At 44.2% G+C, this 16654-nt stretch overlaps 1 long non-coding RNA gene across 1 annotated transcript; it reads right to left on the bottom strand.

Annotated features, from left to right (window-relative positions):
- Positions 1-435: 435 nt before the first annotated feature.
- Positions 436-13214, bottom strand: LOC111858684 (uncharacterized). The gene is made up of 3 exons (XR_002841650.2): positions 13065-13214; positions 12551-12647; positions 436-1083 (listed from the first exon to the last, which is right to left on the bottom strand). It is a non-coding gene; the product is annotated as an uncharacterized lncRNA (long non-coding RNA).
- Between the last annotated feature and the right edge of the window lie 3440 nt (positions 13215-16654).

Genomic DNA, 16654 nt, shown 5'->3' with positions numbered 1-16654 from the left:
AAAGCGGTAGCTACCCTCTGGGGGGGCACCGGACATGGAGCTGGGCAGCACAACAGCCCTGTCTGCCAGAACAGGAAACCACTGGTCAGTGGGGGCGCTGGTTCAGTGTTTAGGCCGCAAATCACACTTCTTAATCAACACAGAAAATCACGGGTATAACTGCAGATCATGACGACTTAAACACCGTTTATGACCATGACAGAGTGCTGTAATATCCTTACCAAGGCAGTATGGTTTAACCATGTTTGATGGTTTACACCTCAAGATAGTTGAAGGTGAGGAGGTTCTGATATGTTATACACCTGGCAGGAGGCTTAGGAAACACAACAGATCGGCAGCAGCTGAATGACGTTCGGAATGCTGAGCGACACTCAGAACGCTGAGCAAGGTTCGGAATGCTGAGTGACATTTTGGAATGCTGAGTGATGTTCGGAACGCTGAGCGACATTCAGAACGTCGAGTGATGTTTGGAATACTGAGCGACATTCTGAACACTGAGTGATATTTGGAACACTGAGCAACATTTAGGACGCTGAGTGATGTTCAGAATGCTGAGTGACATTCACAGCGCTGAGTGACATTTGGAACCCTGAGTGATATTCGCAGAGAATAATAATAATAATTTGTTCCAAATAATAAGGACCTTGCAAAATCCACAGGATATGAAATTAATGTGCCACTGGATTATTATCAATTATCATTTTTCTCATTACTTCGCCACGTTTTGCCACTATGCAGTAAATAAAAATAATATGGAAGCCATCTCTTTGTGGTATTGCTGCTGCGAGCACTGCAGTGGAGGCTCCAGACCAGCAGAACATTCACACCTGCTACCTCCTGAAACTCATATGTTTATATCTTGGCTGCTTAGCTTGTTTGTTACAGATTGACTCGATTTTGCCTATATGTAGTTCAGACAATGAATGGAGAACAGCATATACATTATAAATACATTAAATACACCTATACATTAAATTCTGATGGAGTGAGTTTCTTAAGGTTACAATAAGGCCCCTTCTGGGTTGATTCTTCTGTATCCTTAAGCATTACTCCACCTGCTGGCCTGGGAGTCAAAGGAGTCACCTGGGAAAGACAGGGAGTGGGAGGGCACAGTGGTCAGCTATCCGCAGGTCGACTGGAAGGTGAATGGAGTGCACGCCTCCTCTAAGAGGAAGTCACATCCGCGACAAAGGGCTATTGTTTCATTTGGGAGAGGGGGGCATTGATGGACAAAGTGAAGAATTCTGCATTCCACATTTTTCAGAACTGTAACTCAGGCATGGGACACTTCTGCCAGCTCCTGTACTTTAAATTCCAGATATCATTTTACAAAAATATATATTTTTTAATAATTGAGAAATATATTAAACATTATAACAAATAAATTAGTGTTAACTGAACAAAGCTCAGTGCATAACCTTTCCATATATATTTATCTCATATTTCACTTATCCTGTTTTTTTTTCAGGGGAATAAAAAATATAAATAATAAGCAATAATAATAACTCATACTTCCAGGTTCTTCATTTTTACTTTTAAATAGTGGAATATGAGACAGGCAGGTTGTGAGCAGAGCAGGAACCTGCCAGAATACGTTCACACACGCATAAAATGGAAGCTCGTCTGCAATCTTGCGGGGACTGGCATCTCCTGCGACCGCAGAGTGCCGGGAAGCCTGCAGCGGCGTTGCTGCTGCCTTATTTTGCGACGGCTCATTTTTCCCTCCTGCGCTGGCTCTTTCTGATCCACGGCTGGGTATTAAAACCCAGCCATGGGTAGTAATATTCAGGAAATGATTACCTCATTTTGTCAAAACATATACTATCAAGCCACAATAAAGAGGGAATCATGTCAGGACTGTCTGAAGCATTCCCGGGAACTGTCACAGAGCACGCCTTCTAAAGACTCATTCACGAAGATAATGCGATAATTTGATTTCTCAGATAAGTTCAGTGAAAATGCCCCAACCGGACATTTTGAAAAGCAAAATCCATTACTTCTCCCTAATTTATCCTGGCATAAATTAAAGGATTTCTGTAGGCCATTAACCTACCCATTAATATAGCTGAGATGAAGACAATTGAAACCTCGGGTTACAAATCATGGGATGAGGCTTTTCCTAAACGATATTTCATTTAATGGTGGGGGGTGGGGCACGGTGGGCCCTACAATTAATTTTTAAATTATCGTTGTCTTATGTTATCGCATAAACAGGGACAGGGAGACTTTACAGGAGACAATGGTGACAATCCTCTTAGGAACAAAAAAAATTAATAATAATAATTTACATTTCATCCATTCTGTTGTTTAAAGGAGATGTCAATGGTGGTTAGGTTACGTAGGCAAAACCGGGAGTCACATTGAAGCACAATGTTATTCTGCATTCATAGTCTAAGCTAAAATATAAAATTATAAACTTAAAATGAGTATATACTGTATATTGCAGGCCGCACTACACAGACGGTGCTCAAACATTTGCAGAGGAGACACTGCGTTCTTTCAGTCCTTAGGAGACGTTACAAACCCTCAGAGAATAGTGCAAGTACCGTACATGCAAATGAAAGCTCTCTTTACATAACAAACAGAACATATATCTATGGAATGATTTAAAAATATATATTTGAACTTCGATCCATATGAGGAATGGCACATTGTCCCTGGTGGGGAACAGGAGAGGCTAATTACGCAAAGTATTAATAAACAGGGGAAGTCTTTGACACTGGATGGATGGGGGGGTGGAACAGAGTTGTCCTTTTTGAGGTGGCCTCAAAGTGCCACTGGCTAGACCGTGACACCAGGACTTCAGGTCAGCCAATCAGGTGAGGGGATTCTCTGGGCTTGCTCCGAAGCCCTGCAGATCTAAAGAAAGATCCGGAACTGGCGAAGCCAGACTGGGCCTTGATGCCAGGGGCGGTTTCTGCTCTCTCATCCCTGACAGGGAGGTCGGCTTTACCTGGCAGGAATGCGTGACCTTTAGAGGAGGGGGGAAAGGGCGTTCGTCCCAACCGGGGGGGCAGGAGAGCACTGAGGGGTCACAGATGAGCTAAAAGCATTTTGGGTAGGCCTTCCGTGCGTCCACGTGGATCCAACCTGTTCGTATCCATGTCACTCAAACCACCGGAGCGCAAACAAACAAAGAGTGGCTCCTATGAACCAGTAGCAGACTGCACTAGTATTCCAAAACGCCGCTTCCATGGCAGAACTAGCTCTGTAAACAGATAAATGGGAAATTGGAACAAGACTGAAGTTGCAGCTCTCTTTAAGCGTCTCTGGGTAAAGACGCCCATGAATCGGCGGAACACAAATTAAAGGGGCCCTGGGAAAGTTCCGGAAATAAAATTATGTTTTTATGAAGCGTAATGCGAGAGAGGTGATCCTTTCAGGACGGTGAGCAAAGATCTTGCGAGTAGGAGGAGCCGTTTTATTTGGGTCACGGATCAGAGGGGGTTAAACGGAAACAGCGGGGAACGCGGAAACAAAGAGGAGTGATTTTAAAGTGGATCAGAGGAGGGAGGACTTTAATAGGGGCAGTGGCAGGTAACGGGATGAGAGCGGGAGTCGGCTGGAGGGGGATTGCCAAGAACAGGCGAAAAACAAAAAGGACAGATTTACGGCGCAGGCGGAGGGCATGCATAATATCCTCCCGATCACATCAGCCCGCAATAAAAACACAAGTCAAAATGGCAGGCTCAATGAAATTAATTAGGTTTAAAAGATTGCATACTTTGATAAAAACCAAAAAAGTTATCATCACTTTGATTATAAGACCTCATTATACACAGCCTTTTCTACAAACTTTGGCAGTACACAGTCTCTCACATTTCAGACATTTATTAAAAATAAATAGGATTTTTTTCCGACTGCCGGATACTTCACAAACTACTGGGTAAAAGAGGAAATGTGAGGTTAGCAACAGTAACCGTGGGGAGGTTAATGATGGCTGCTCCCCCTGCTTTTTCCAGTTTTATTTTTATCTTTTCTCAATAAAAGCCATGTGTAGAAATCTGTAGGCTTTTTTGCATGTGTTTAGAGCAGGAGAGCATCTTAGTGTAGCTGAAGCATCCAAACGTGAAACTGCACGTTAAAAAATAATCATAATAAACTACCACAGTGCCTGACACAATCGCGTTAAGCGTGGAATCATATTAAGCTTTTCAGCGACCATTTGCAAATGCGGCCTTTTTTTCTTTGTGGAGTTTGAAAAGGCAGTTTGCATTATGGACTCCCACATAAACAAATTCCCCGCTCAGGAAGGACCTCCAATGACATGGGACCTCTGTCAAGAAGAGATGAAATTAAGCGAAATAAAAATCATATTAAAAATTATTATCGTCTAACAGCCATTAGTCCGCTGCTTGCTGTCACCCCTTGATGGATATCTCACTTAGCTCAATGAATGTTCTAACAACGTTGATAAAATCACCGAGAGCACAATAAGGAGCAGCATTTGCACGCTGGTGAGGGCTGTGCATTGTGCACACAGGGCCAGCAGCACAAACCTCTCTCTTCAAATACATCTTTTTTCATACCTTTATTCTCTGTAGTGACTCCCTTCAGTTTTTTCTCATTTGTTTTATAACGCCAGTCACTAAAATGCTGTCGGAAAGTGATTAGACAATTAAATAAAGCTGAAAATGGCAAATTATTGGCAGTGACTCGGAGCTACAACATGACAATTAAACCTTGTGACAACCGTTTGTATGTTTACAGTATAAGGCATGACGTCAATTCAGAATCATAAATGGAGCAATCCAGCTGTTTAGTTTTACTTCAGTCAATTGTCTACAACTGACTCCTAATTAATGAAAAACCTAATGAATAGATACTTCATTAATCCCGAAGGAAATCGCAAGTTGACAGTACACAGTACACGCATAGCAAAAGACATTTCGACATTAATAGACAGTAATAATAGACAGTAAATGACAATAAACAGTAACGGTGCAAAGAATGTCAGGGAAAGTATTGCACAGAATTCCCTAATAACAACACAGAAATAAATACTATTGCATAGGGGATTGTACAGTGAATGAATGAATGTTCTGTGAACGTGAAGTATACCTAAACAGTAAAAAATTACAATACAATTCTACAGTAAATGTAGACTTGTTTATCGGTGTCTGTCATTTAAGGAGGCTGGATGCCATTTAAGGAGGCTGGAACAGTCAATCGACAAGGAGCTTTAGGTTAAAATTAATCCTGTTACTGTTTATTCAGAGAATCTGAAAAAGAAGCAAAAATAAAAACGCTATAAAGGTACAAAACACGGGACAGTTTGGCGCCTTAAGCAGGCGTCTATCCCCGGATCATTCGGCAGCAGCACGCCCATCTCCATGACAGCCGCATCTGAGAGCCATGTTGCGTTTCAACTTCTGAGAACATGCAGCCGTGTTCCTCCCGGGGGCTGTTAACCTGCAGGCCCTCCTGTACACGTTTCAGCCAGTGAGCATCGAATTCAGCCATAGTACGCATTCAGACACCAGGTAGCATAAGCCAACCCATATGCTAATAGCTATCCCCTTGGATTTTTAAAAAGTATACTCAGGGGCGGGGGGGGGGCGGGGGATCTCACTTCTGAAAATGAACGAAATGTTTAAGCAAAAGAATGTGGTTTTGTATAAAACACTTCAAGAGGAGGGTTGCATCGCGCTATATATACAGTCCTTGGCACACTGCAGGAGGCACGACGAGCCATGAATACAAACGGGGAGCTAGAGGCCGAAGACAGTGGGTTGGGGAGCCTTCTGCAGTCACTGACCATCCTGCTATTTCATCTTCTCTCAACTATTTTTCTAGTTCGGGGAAAACACTTTCTATCACTGTCAGGTAGGGCAAGGATAAAAAAAGCTGCTGGATTAGCTGCCTCTCTGCCTCACTGCCTCACTGCCTTCTCCGAGTAATGAAATACTGGAGTACACTGTGTCGGCCGCAGGTTCACTTGCTCTCATTTTGTAAGTAGTTATATGGGATTTATTCTGCCTGATAATTCCTTTTCTCGGCTCGCCGCTGACACCCAGAGAGCGAGGGGCCCTTCAGAAATGAGGGCCTGCGATAGGGGAGCCAGCGGTTGTCTGGCACAGGCGGCAAATGATTGTATTGCCGGCGCGAACCACATAAAGCTTATAAAGGCTTATAAAAGCTGAGGCTAACACTGGGCTGTTTTTATCGATGCACTCTGTCCTCAGGATCATGAAGGGTGGAAAAAAAAATACATTAATCCGCCGTGTGAGCTTTTGACCCGACCCATTCATATGCAAACAGACAGGGGACAAAACAGACATAAAAATCGTTGGTTGTTTTAATTAAGACAACTCACGAGGGCACCTGGTTCCAGAGTATTTAAGCTAATTACGGTATTAATTACAGCGTTAATTAAAAGGCTTGCCATTCAGAACAGCGAGTGGCACACCCACGGCAAGCGAAAGGGTTAATTTGCTATAGAAGCGGCCATGCATTATTTACACGCTCTGTTGAATAATACATTTAAGTGGTAGCCTAATAAATTTCCCAACACAAAGCAAAGCGAGCTTGATTTAAATATACATCTCAAATGGATATTTCTTGAGTTATGGTTACGGCGTAAAGGGAGACCTTTTTTTCTGGCTGAAAGAAAAGACACAAATGAACAGAAACTTGTTTTTTTTTACTTGTGATTTGATATCAGTGTTTAAAAAAAACAGAGCAGCATCCATAAACTTGGCTTAGATTAGTTGATACACGGTGGTCCTGAGATACACCAGAGTGTGGCGTGTGCCCGTAATGCAGGTCACCGCTGGTGGCCGCCGTATTCACCAAGCTACTAAATATTCAACAAAAAAAAATCGCATCATGCTTTGCGTTCTAAACAAAACGCCGTTAACAAAACAAATGACACATCACTGTTTTGCTGTCCTGTAAATGACGAGTGTGTCAGTTCTCGTAATATTCCAGCTATGAATTTACGGCAAATAAACATCCGTTTCATAGTGGTTCTCCCCGCAAATAATTGCGTGATATCTGTGCGGCAGCATAACATGCCGGTTTATTTTTTGGCCCTTATTTACACCAAGCTTGTGCCAAAAAATGGCGCCCTTCTGAAACCGAGGGTCACTCCCATCCGTTCCGTCGGCCAGGCTGGCGAATCAGCACTGGAGCATATTTCCGCCCATTCACGTATTCCGCTCTCTTCCCAAGGACGGAAACCTGCCCTCACTCACATCATGGATGAAGCTGCTGGCCAGTGTGAGGCTCAGCAGATGAACGCGTTGTGCCTGTGATCAGAAGGTCGGCAGTTTAAATCCCAGGGTCAGCAGTGTGATGTCACCATTGGGCCCCTGAGCAAGACTCTTAATCCCCAGTTACTCCAGAGTTTGTCTGATCCTGCTTTCTGAAATGTACTTTGTTTAAAAGCATCTGCTAAACAAATAAAATGTAAAAATGTGAGGTGAAGATCACGCTGAGAGGTGAAACGCAGTGTGTCACGAGTATCACCAATACCCCCCCAGCTGGCTAACACACGCCCCCCCCCGTAATCATGAGAGCGCAGGGGGACATGGCTAGGCATCTGACGTCCCGGATCCAGACCTGTAGAGAGCGGTGGCATCTATCTCCAGCAGGGCACCTCAGCTTGGATGGCAGCCCCACTGGTTTGGGAGGGAGGCACGGGGAGCAGGGAGGAGGCGCAAGGAGCAGGGAGGGAGGGAGGCGAGGGAGAGGTGGAGCGGGCAGGAGCCCTGATGTGATGCAGCAACACTTTCAATTTCCCAGCCCCAGACATCTGAAGAAAAAATTACATCTCAGTCTGACGAGTGACTAATCAAGGCGCGCGAAATGGTGCTGCAATAAATTACTGCAGCGCCAAATACACCACACAAACAGACTGATGATAATAAATGTAAATTATTTCTCCGAAGAAATTTTCTTGGTACATGAGTAATACGAACCATCAGGAAGGAGTCTTCCTTAACATTAATTACAGGAGATGACAAGTGGGCTGACAAGCAGGAAGCCTCATTATATGAGAACATATTCACAACTTCGCAATTTGCGCGAGATGGACTCGGCTAAATTAATCTCCTTTCTTTGCATGAGCCTCTTCTAATTTTCATGTTATTAACAGGTTTGCAGTATCACTCAGTGCTTGTCACTCTAATCAGGTTTTTTTTCCTCTCTCTTCCCCCTGCCTGTTCGGGGTACCGTGGCGTCGTTTGAAAGGGATCAGGCATCGTAATGCGCGCCCGTCACGTGCGCCACTCTACAAGGCTGCTTTTAATAAGGTTCTTCAATCACGGCCCTCCCCGGATTTGCGCCCGGCTTTCGGCGGGCTCCACTCTTGTTATCTCCGTTTGCTTATGAAGGGGAGTCATTAAGAGGCACTGAGGTCCGTCGAGGAGTTTGCCGAATTGGAATACCTGGGAACCGTGGGAGAATCTACTGGAAATTCCACGGTGGTTATTCCGCGCATTCCAACTTCACCCCCCAGTATAAAAACACAGACCTAACACTCGTTGTTTTCACCTGAAGTCCAGCTGTGATGTAACATGTCTTCAATCCATTTTTATTACTAACAGTAATAATATAACAATATTAATTAATAATACCACATAAATTCACTCATTTAAGCTATAAAAACAACACTAGTTTTATTACATCTAAAAGCTAGTGGTACATGAAAAATTACTTTGTCCACGTTTGAAAATTATTTTTGCTATAGTTTCTGTCACCCCAAATAATAATTTAGCTGACCTCGCCATTGCCTGTAGGACTTTCCTCAGAAAAGTGAATACGATAATGAATAATAGTTACAGATCTGCTCAGCAGAGAATGCCTTATTGGTCATAAGACACAACAGTGCCCATATTCTATACCGCACACAATTACTGACAGCTGTGTTAGCGGAGCTTGCTAACGGTGTCAGACAGGGCCTCGGTCAGCTCACCCTCCGCTCACCAGGCCGTGTCAGCAGGGCGTAGGACTGAAGCCATGTGAAAGCGGAGAGGTGGGCTGCACGCTACCCTCAGCGGGCTACGCTGCGCGCAGGTCATTAGCCACGCGGGAGAGGCCATCTTAAATACCCACACCCCTCTACATCATCAAATACGTCATGGAGAAGCTGCATCAAACGTAAGACCAAATAGTAAACAACTTATATTCCCATCATTCTTTTAAAAATGTTACAATAAAACACGTACAAGGTGGGAAAATATGTATGTAAATTATAGGTTTACATTACACAAACTATCCATCCATCCACCTACACACTTATCCAGCACCGGGTCGCAATGTGCCTTGATACACAGGGCCAGAGGCAGGGCTCAGGGTCAGGTTACATCCTGGATAGGGTTGCAGCCTTAGTGCAAATACAGTGGTGGAATAAGGATTACTGCCCCCAAGCACTGCTCCCCAGGCACTGAATTAGCTACTGTGGCACGATGACACATATGGGTTAAATGCAGAGAAGACATTTTGTTGTGCTGTGGTGTGTCAACAATGACAACTAATCGCTTAATATTTCTGAGTGAAACTTTAAACCCAGAATTATTATATTTAATTCATCAGTTCAAGGCAATTGATGTTAACATTCACTGATGTGCAAGAAATATTACGTAATGTTAATGAAATTATATCATCATAGTGAAAAAGGCAATTGTCTAAGCAGCAATAATACAGACATAGGTTTACTAACACAAAGAGAATAGGACAACAGGAAGTAGTTTCCATGGAGACCTAGTCTGAGGATAAGCAGTAGCTAAACACGCTTATCGCTAATTTAGGCCAAGATTTTTGACCTTCACATTTCTGCTTCCTTTTTATCTTTTTTTTATCTCCACCAGCGGTTAAATCAGCTAAATGTAGGTGTACGTCAGTGACTCCTGGCCTCTCGAATGGCACGCAATGGCCACTGACAGCGGCGGCGAAGACACAGCTGTTTAAATCTCCTTACGAGCCATTAAATCTTCTGTCTTCTCCCGGGTCATTCAGCGAGTACAAAGAAATACCCTTTAGGAAACATTAAATAAAGGACCACCAAACGTAACGGAGCTGAAGGCCCCAGACCCAGGAACGGAACCTGGGCCACATTTCCCATGTTTCTGTAAACGTCACAGTCAGCGTGATTTTAATGTTTGCCAGCCCTCTGTGTTTTATTTAATATCAGCGCCCAGTGGCAACTGGAATGATCCCCAGGAGAACGATTCGCAAGTTAGACCTCGTTTTCGATGGCCGGCTGAGTGTCCATCCCCCAGATAGGCCGCCTCGGACCATTACAGTCTGCGGCGGGAGCCGGCTTTGCTTGTAGATCAATTTATGTCCGCTGTCATCCTCTTGGCATGGCTGTAATGGAACGCCATTTCAAAGCGAGTGCCTCGTATGAGAGCTACAGCTACCATCTCGGATCTCCTTAACCTCCTGATACACAATTACCAAAGACGCTCCTTTATGTTACGCGCTTTTCATTCCATGGTCAAAAACAGGCACCCAGTGAAAATGCGCCACACATCTGCAGGGTTTCTGTCGAACAAGAACAGCGACTGGCACTATCGGTGCGTAACAAGTACCTGGTATTTAAAACCTCACTCTTAAGGGGATGAAGTGCACTTAGGCCACTTCGCTGGTGATTCGCCAGCGCTCGGAAATTGATTTAATATAAACAGGTTCTTTCCTGTCCAGACAGTGGTCCAGACAGTGCGCCGCAGTAGACACAAAGGATAGTATAAACCAATTTTCTATTATTGCACTCTTAACAACACTCGCGTTTAACGGCACTCCGGGCTGGGCTCTCACCCCAGTAAACATCCTATCGATAGCGTAATACCTTCACCGATGTGCCCCTAAAACAGAATCATGAGCTGCTGTTGACATCGTAATCCTCGTCCGGTGAAAAGCGGGTATCGGTTTTCCCGCAGACGCCTCGCTTTAATCGAAATACGAAACAGGAAGGGAAGAGGAGGCAAGTGTACATGCGGCCATTTATATATTTTTTTTTTGCTTTTAGCCCACCGATGATGGGTTTTGATATTAGGAATAGGTGCTGCCACACTGTGTTGATGAATTTGTCCCAGAGCTGTTAAAATGAGGGTCACGATGGTATCACACAAACATGGGAAAGCTGCCCGGTACTTCATTTGACGTGTGAATGCAATAGCCAGCAATGTGTTCTAGCCGTGCTAAAAACAAAGTGTCTTAAAATAGTCTCCAGGAATGGCAGCCATTTTGAAAGCTGTAAGATATCTGTGACAAATGATAAATACTGACAGTATACAGAAGCGACGCAGTAAATATTCATTCTGCTGTACAGTAAAAAAAGTCTAAAATTCATTTCATTAACTCTGTTTAGAGCTGACTGTCCCCCATGAGACAATCAAAAAGCAAATTTTAATTTAAAAATGTGCCTGTGGGTGTTTCTTCTCCTTTGTTAACTAACGTTTGTAGCAGTCTTGGCCAAGGTCAGCCATTTCACTCGGCCCCCTGTAATTGCCACTTGCGGTTATATTTGCTCTTCCTGTTTTATTGATCTAATTTAAACCTTCTGTCAGCGTCATAAAACATACCCAAATGTGTTCGTTCTTGGCACGGATAATAAGTAAATAAAACATTTTTTCAACAATTTATATAATTAGTCACCCTATTTAAATGGTTTGAAATCACTGTTAAGACTTGCGTCCTCATTTGTGGAAAACTGTAAACACCTTTAGGAAATATCCTTGTAGCCCCATAGCATGTTGGCAGCTGGACTAAAAGCAGTGACCACCAGTGCAGAAGCAGGACAAGGGTCTGAAGGCCCTTTACCAAAAGAGCGGGAAACAGGGCCTCATTAACTTATTCGTCGCTATTCCATACTTCAGCGTGAATATAATATGCTAGCATCAAGAACAATAACAGAAATAAGAATAATGCATGTAAAAGATGTAAACAAATGTAAAAGCGAAGTAGATCACATTCAGAGACATCTTCAGCCAATAGGACAGATACAGCGGTGCTCAACAGCTTACTAATCCAACTGCAGCATTCAGTCAATCATCTCGTCAACTGCCATTACTGTCTAACCATCCATCACCCCCACCTTTCGCCTTCGAACGCATCTGCATTCCCCCCTTGCCGGCGGTGGCTGCACGGCAAGGAGGAATGCGATCGCACGTGACGCGGCCGGCCTCCGTTTGGCCGAAATGAATAAATCATGGCGATGCGACATCTGCTTGCCTGTAGTGTAATCTTTGGATTTGCTCTATATCAAACCCTGTTTAATTCACAGGTAGACTCATGATAGCTGAGCCAGAAACACAATATGTCATGCAAAATTAGTTCTGAGAGAATAAGTTTCTGGGGGAGAAGCGAATATTGCATGAGGGAGCGGGGCGCGGTGGCTAGCCCGCGCGCACATCCTTTAATTACATTTCACACATTGTACTTCCACAATAGCTACTTGTAACCTTTAGAGGATGTGCGTTTTAATAAACGCAACGTACACGCTTTTATATTTGTTTTTTTACCCAGACACTATTCTCACTTATTAATTTTCTGAATATAATAAAAGAGGAGAAATGCAGGCCTGTGCCGATCCGCGAGACGTTACCTGAGAAGGGGACGCAGGCCTCGTTTGCGCTCGTGACGGCTCCGCGGCACGAGACGGCAGCAAGCTGGCACGGGAGCTTCAAGCTTTTTTCTTTTTCCTGGAGATTAAGTTAAAGAAAAAATGTAAATGAAAAATCCTAGTAAGTGTGAGACTTAATTTGACAGTCATTCGGCGCCTCGCGTGATGTAACCAGGGAAAGCGACTGGCGAGGGGGGGCGACACCCTTAATTAACGGGGATCCGTATCGCCCCGCAGGAAAGGGCCTGTGTGATCTTTGTACAAAGCGCTTGATATTTAAAATCTTATTATCAGTACACCAATGATAAGCTCTTACACGGAGCCACTTAAGAGTATAGTAAATGTGAAACTTCTTTAATGAGGATTATACTTTTTAATTTAGCCGGACGGTGATTAATTTGCCGTCAATGGTAACCTTGGTAAATGCAATATGGTTTCGGCGATTGTGATAAACCTCCATGCCCTTCGGTGCTATTAAAGCGACCATTGTCCTCACCAGCTCTGCCGTTCCGGATCTTAATAAGGGAAAAAACACGCGCCTTTAGTGTTTATAGTTCATAGACGTATGAGGCTTTTTTACTGGATTACAGTCAGACAACAAAGAGACGAGCGTTCAAAGAGATTAGCTCTCTGATGTTCTGCTCCTCTGTGGGGGACCCCCGGCGGCGCCGCGTGCCAGCGCTCCCTTCACTGTCGCGCGATGTCGCGTCTTCGCGGAGAATCCGCGACGGCGACGTCCTCGGCAGCTCCGCAATCCTGCCAGATGCTTTCGGATACTTTCCTAGCATTCCCTCGGCATAAAGGGGGAATTTACATTTCACATCTTAGCAGAATTTAATAGCTGCTTAAGCAGCATTCCTCTCAAATGAGTGTAATAAAATATCACATCATCATATCGTAATATACATCGGCAGGTATAGCCCAGGCAAACGAATCGTGTCTGTTTTATCTCATCGTGTAACAGACATTTAAAAACCCATTTATGAAAACCTTTATTCGTTTGATTGTTTTATTTTAGTAATAATAATAATAGTAATAATAATTGTTATTGTTATTATTATTATTCATTTTGTTTGCCATTTTGCCCTCGAAATGGCTACATTATATGCCAAGATACACGATTCAGAAATTCTGTAAGAGAGCTGTTTTAGATTCACATTAGCTGTACCCTAAATAGACAGCGTCCATCATTACCACAAAAGGGTCATTCCATCCCAGAGTGCTTAGCAGAAGATGAAACTTTTGGCCGAGTAGCAGAAATGGAGCAGTAGCGTATATCTGAGGCTTGAAAAGAAGAGAGGTGGGCTCAACATTAGAAACGGAAAGATTAGACGCTGGGATCTGTCCAATCACGTCACAAGCCCCTGCTGCACCAGCTGCCTGGGTTATGACATCACGCTTCCATCTCCGTCAACGTCAGGTGTGGCACCTCAAAGTCGCTAACCCCAACCCCCCCATCCCCCACGCGTGCGTCTGTTTGTCTTTTACACGCATTTTCGTCTGTTCAGGACGCTGCCACATTCATCTTGCTGTACAAACTGTGCATGTTAACATCAGGCCGTAAGCAGGGCATTTAGCAAGCAGATGTAGTTCTGAACAGAATTACACATGCAAGCCATCCATCCATCCAACTGCATATCCTGTGTAGGGTCGTGGGGGATTTCATAGGGAACGTCTTGGATGGGAAGCCAGCAATCACAGGGCAAAAGGTGGGGTAAACCCTAGACAGGATGCCAGCCAATCACGGGGCATGAGGCTGGGGTACACCTTCGTTGGGATGCCAGCCAATCACGGGGCACGAGGCTGGGGTATGCCCTGGACCGGATGTCAGTCCATCATGAGTCCAAATGAGGGCCGCAGAGCGGATACCTTCATGTCACACCCACAGTTGTAGCTGTTGTCTCAGATTGATATGCATACACTAGTTCACAGTGACATTCTTTGTGTTCCTCAGATGAGAGCCCACCAAGAAAAGACAGTACTACGGAATATTCTTCTCTATAGTGAGTGAATATTCTTCTCTATGTTCTGTCTGACCATAACCACAACCATGATGGTGACAGGGTCTCATTTCTTTTATGTAGGAGAAGCAGGGATGTCACTGTAGTTTACCTCTGATATGGAATAGGACCTGATGCTTATTTATCCATAATTAAGGTACATACAGCTTTAACACTAACAATGTCATTCAAATGCATTAAAATTATTCCTAAATTTCCAAACTTAGTATTTCTTATAAATCCAGCCAAATGCATGATTACAGGATTTTATTAACCTGAATATATACTTTGTAACAGGAGAGAATAAAATCAGCATCGAAGGAATATAAAGACTCCAACTTAACTAATTTGAACTGTACGTCACCCCCACAACCCAGGGATGAATTTTTTTGGTCAGCTAATAATCTGAATAAGAATTGCCTCAGGCGGGACAGTGTGAAGAAACCAGAATACCAAGAACACAAAGAACGTATGTGTCTTCCTGCCAAGTGTGTTCTTGCTGACTTGCCTCTCAAAAACAAACCTTAGGTGCAATGAATCATGGGATTGTTCTCGTTGGCGAGGACACAACCGGCGTGTCTTTAATATTTGGGCCAGGTGAAGAATGACGTCCGGGGATTTTTACCATCCTCCATACTTCTATTCTTAGTATCGGAACTGGTCTTCGCCAATGGAAGATGGCATGACACAGGTACGTGGGAACTCAAGTACGGTCAAGTATGCATATTGATAAACACAGCATGTGACATGAGGGTGGAAGGAAGAAACAGGATTTATAAGAACCAGTGGGCAGCAGCAGGGGACATATACAGGGGCGGGGCCAGAGAGGCACCTGCCCCAGCTGAAAGCTGATTGGTCGCTGGTATGCCCCCTCCCTTGCCACTCATTAATTCAAAACATATCATTGCTTAATGACAGAATTGGCCCCTCAGTATGAATCATGACCCCTCTTATGCCCCCCCCCCACCCTAAAAAAAAATCCTAAAATCACCCCTGTACAGCAGGGGGACAAAAAGCTGTTTTGGTTTCAGGAAACGGGGAACAAAATGAGCGTCGGGTCAAAGAAAAGGCTGCAGTGACATTCTAGAGTGGGCACCAGGGTCTGATTGTCTAACCATCTAACTTTGGAACTTCCACCATAAGAGGTTCCTAGTCGCCCCCTTTCTTAAATGACAGCCTCCCATTTCCTCTGCTGCTGCACCTCCATGCCCTTACACTAAGTGGCCACTTTTGCCTCCAGAACTGCAAGGGCAGAGGAGTCTGCTACTGTATGTGCACAGACGCCTTTCTGCAGTCCTCTGTGGCGGTTATTTACATGTGTGGCATTAATGGTGGCTTTAATGAGCCCGACCCGTCTCTCCTTACCTCCCTCAGTAACAAACTGCTTCACGCCACAGAAACGCAACTGAGTGGATAGTTTTTTTTTTGTGTGCATCACTCTGTTCATTTTCAGCACACTCTACACACTGTAGTCTGAGATGCTGGAACCAGCACATCTGGCACCAGCAATCACAACAAGTTTAAAATCACCTCGATCACACGCTTTAGCCGCCCTGACACTTATGAAACAGGTGAGCCTCTCAGCCCCTAGGGCCTGCTGCGGGGATTGAGCTGCAGCCACGTGATTGGCTGTTAGGAGGCGCGGGCGGTTTGCAGTGACAAGTGGGTGCACTGAGCAAACTGGCCACTGAGCGCACTGTGGCGTGATGCAGTGTTTCATTTATAAAGCGGCGTTGCATGAACCGAGCTCCCCTTGTCCTGTTTTTCTCATAGCCGCTTCATTACATGACTTTCAATAACATTTTTTTCACAGGCAGCTCCCTTCTTTACTATCTGAAGACGGGGATTTTAAATTGCAGGCTCGAACTGGTGGTGGCTGTTCAATGTTCCCTGCTCAGTCCTGTAGGGACATTTTTCCCCTCTCTGTGACAGTGGTTGATATATTGTGTTTCCCGCCGCAAGAAATCAGCAGTGGCAGTTTCTACACAAGTTTCTTAATTGAATGATTATTATATTAAATATTCACAATTTAATGGAGTGTCCTACCATACGTTGTAACTTCCATTTGAAGAGGGACATTCCTGGG

This window comes from Paramormyrops kingsleyae, chromosome 2, assembly GCF_048594095.1.
Source record: "Paramormyrops kingsleyae isolate MSU_618 chromosome 2, PKINGS_0.4, whole genome shotgun sequence".
Lineage (NCBI taxonomy): Eukaryota > Metazoa > Chordata > Actinopteri > Osteoglossiformes > Mormyridae > Paramormyrops > Paramormyrops kingsleyae.
The sequence above is the reverse complement of the archived record's forward strand: the minus strand, read 5'-3'. Positions and strand labels throughout refer to the sequence as shown.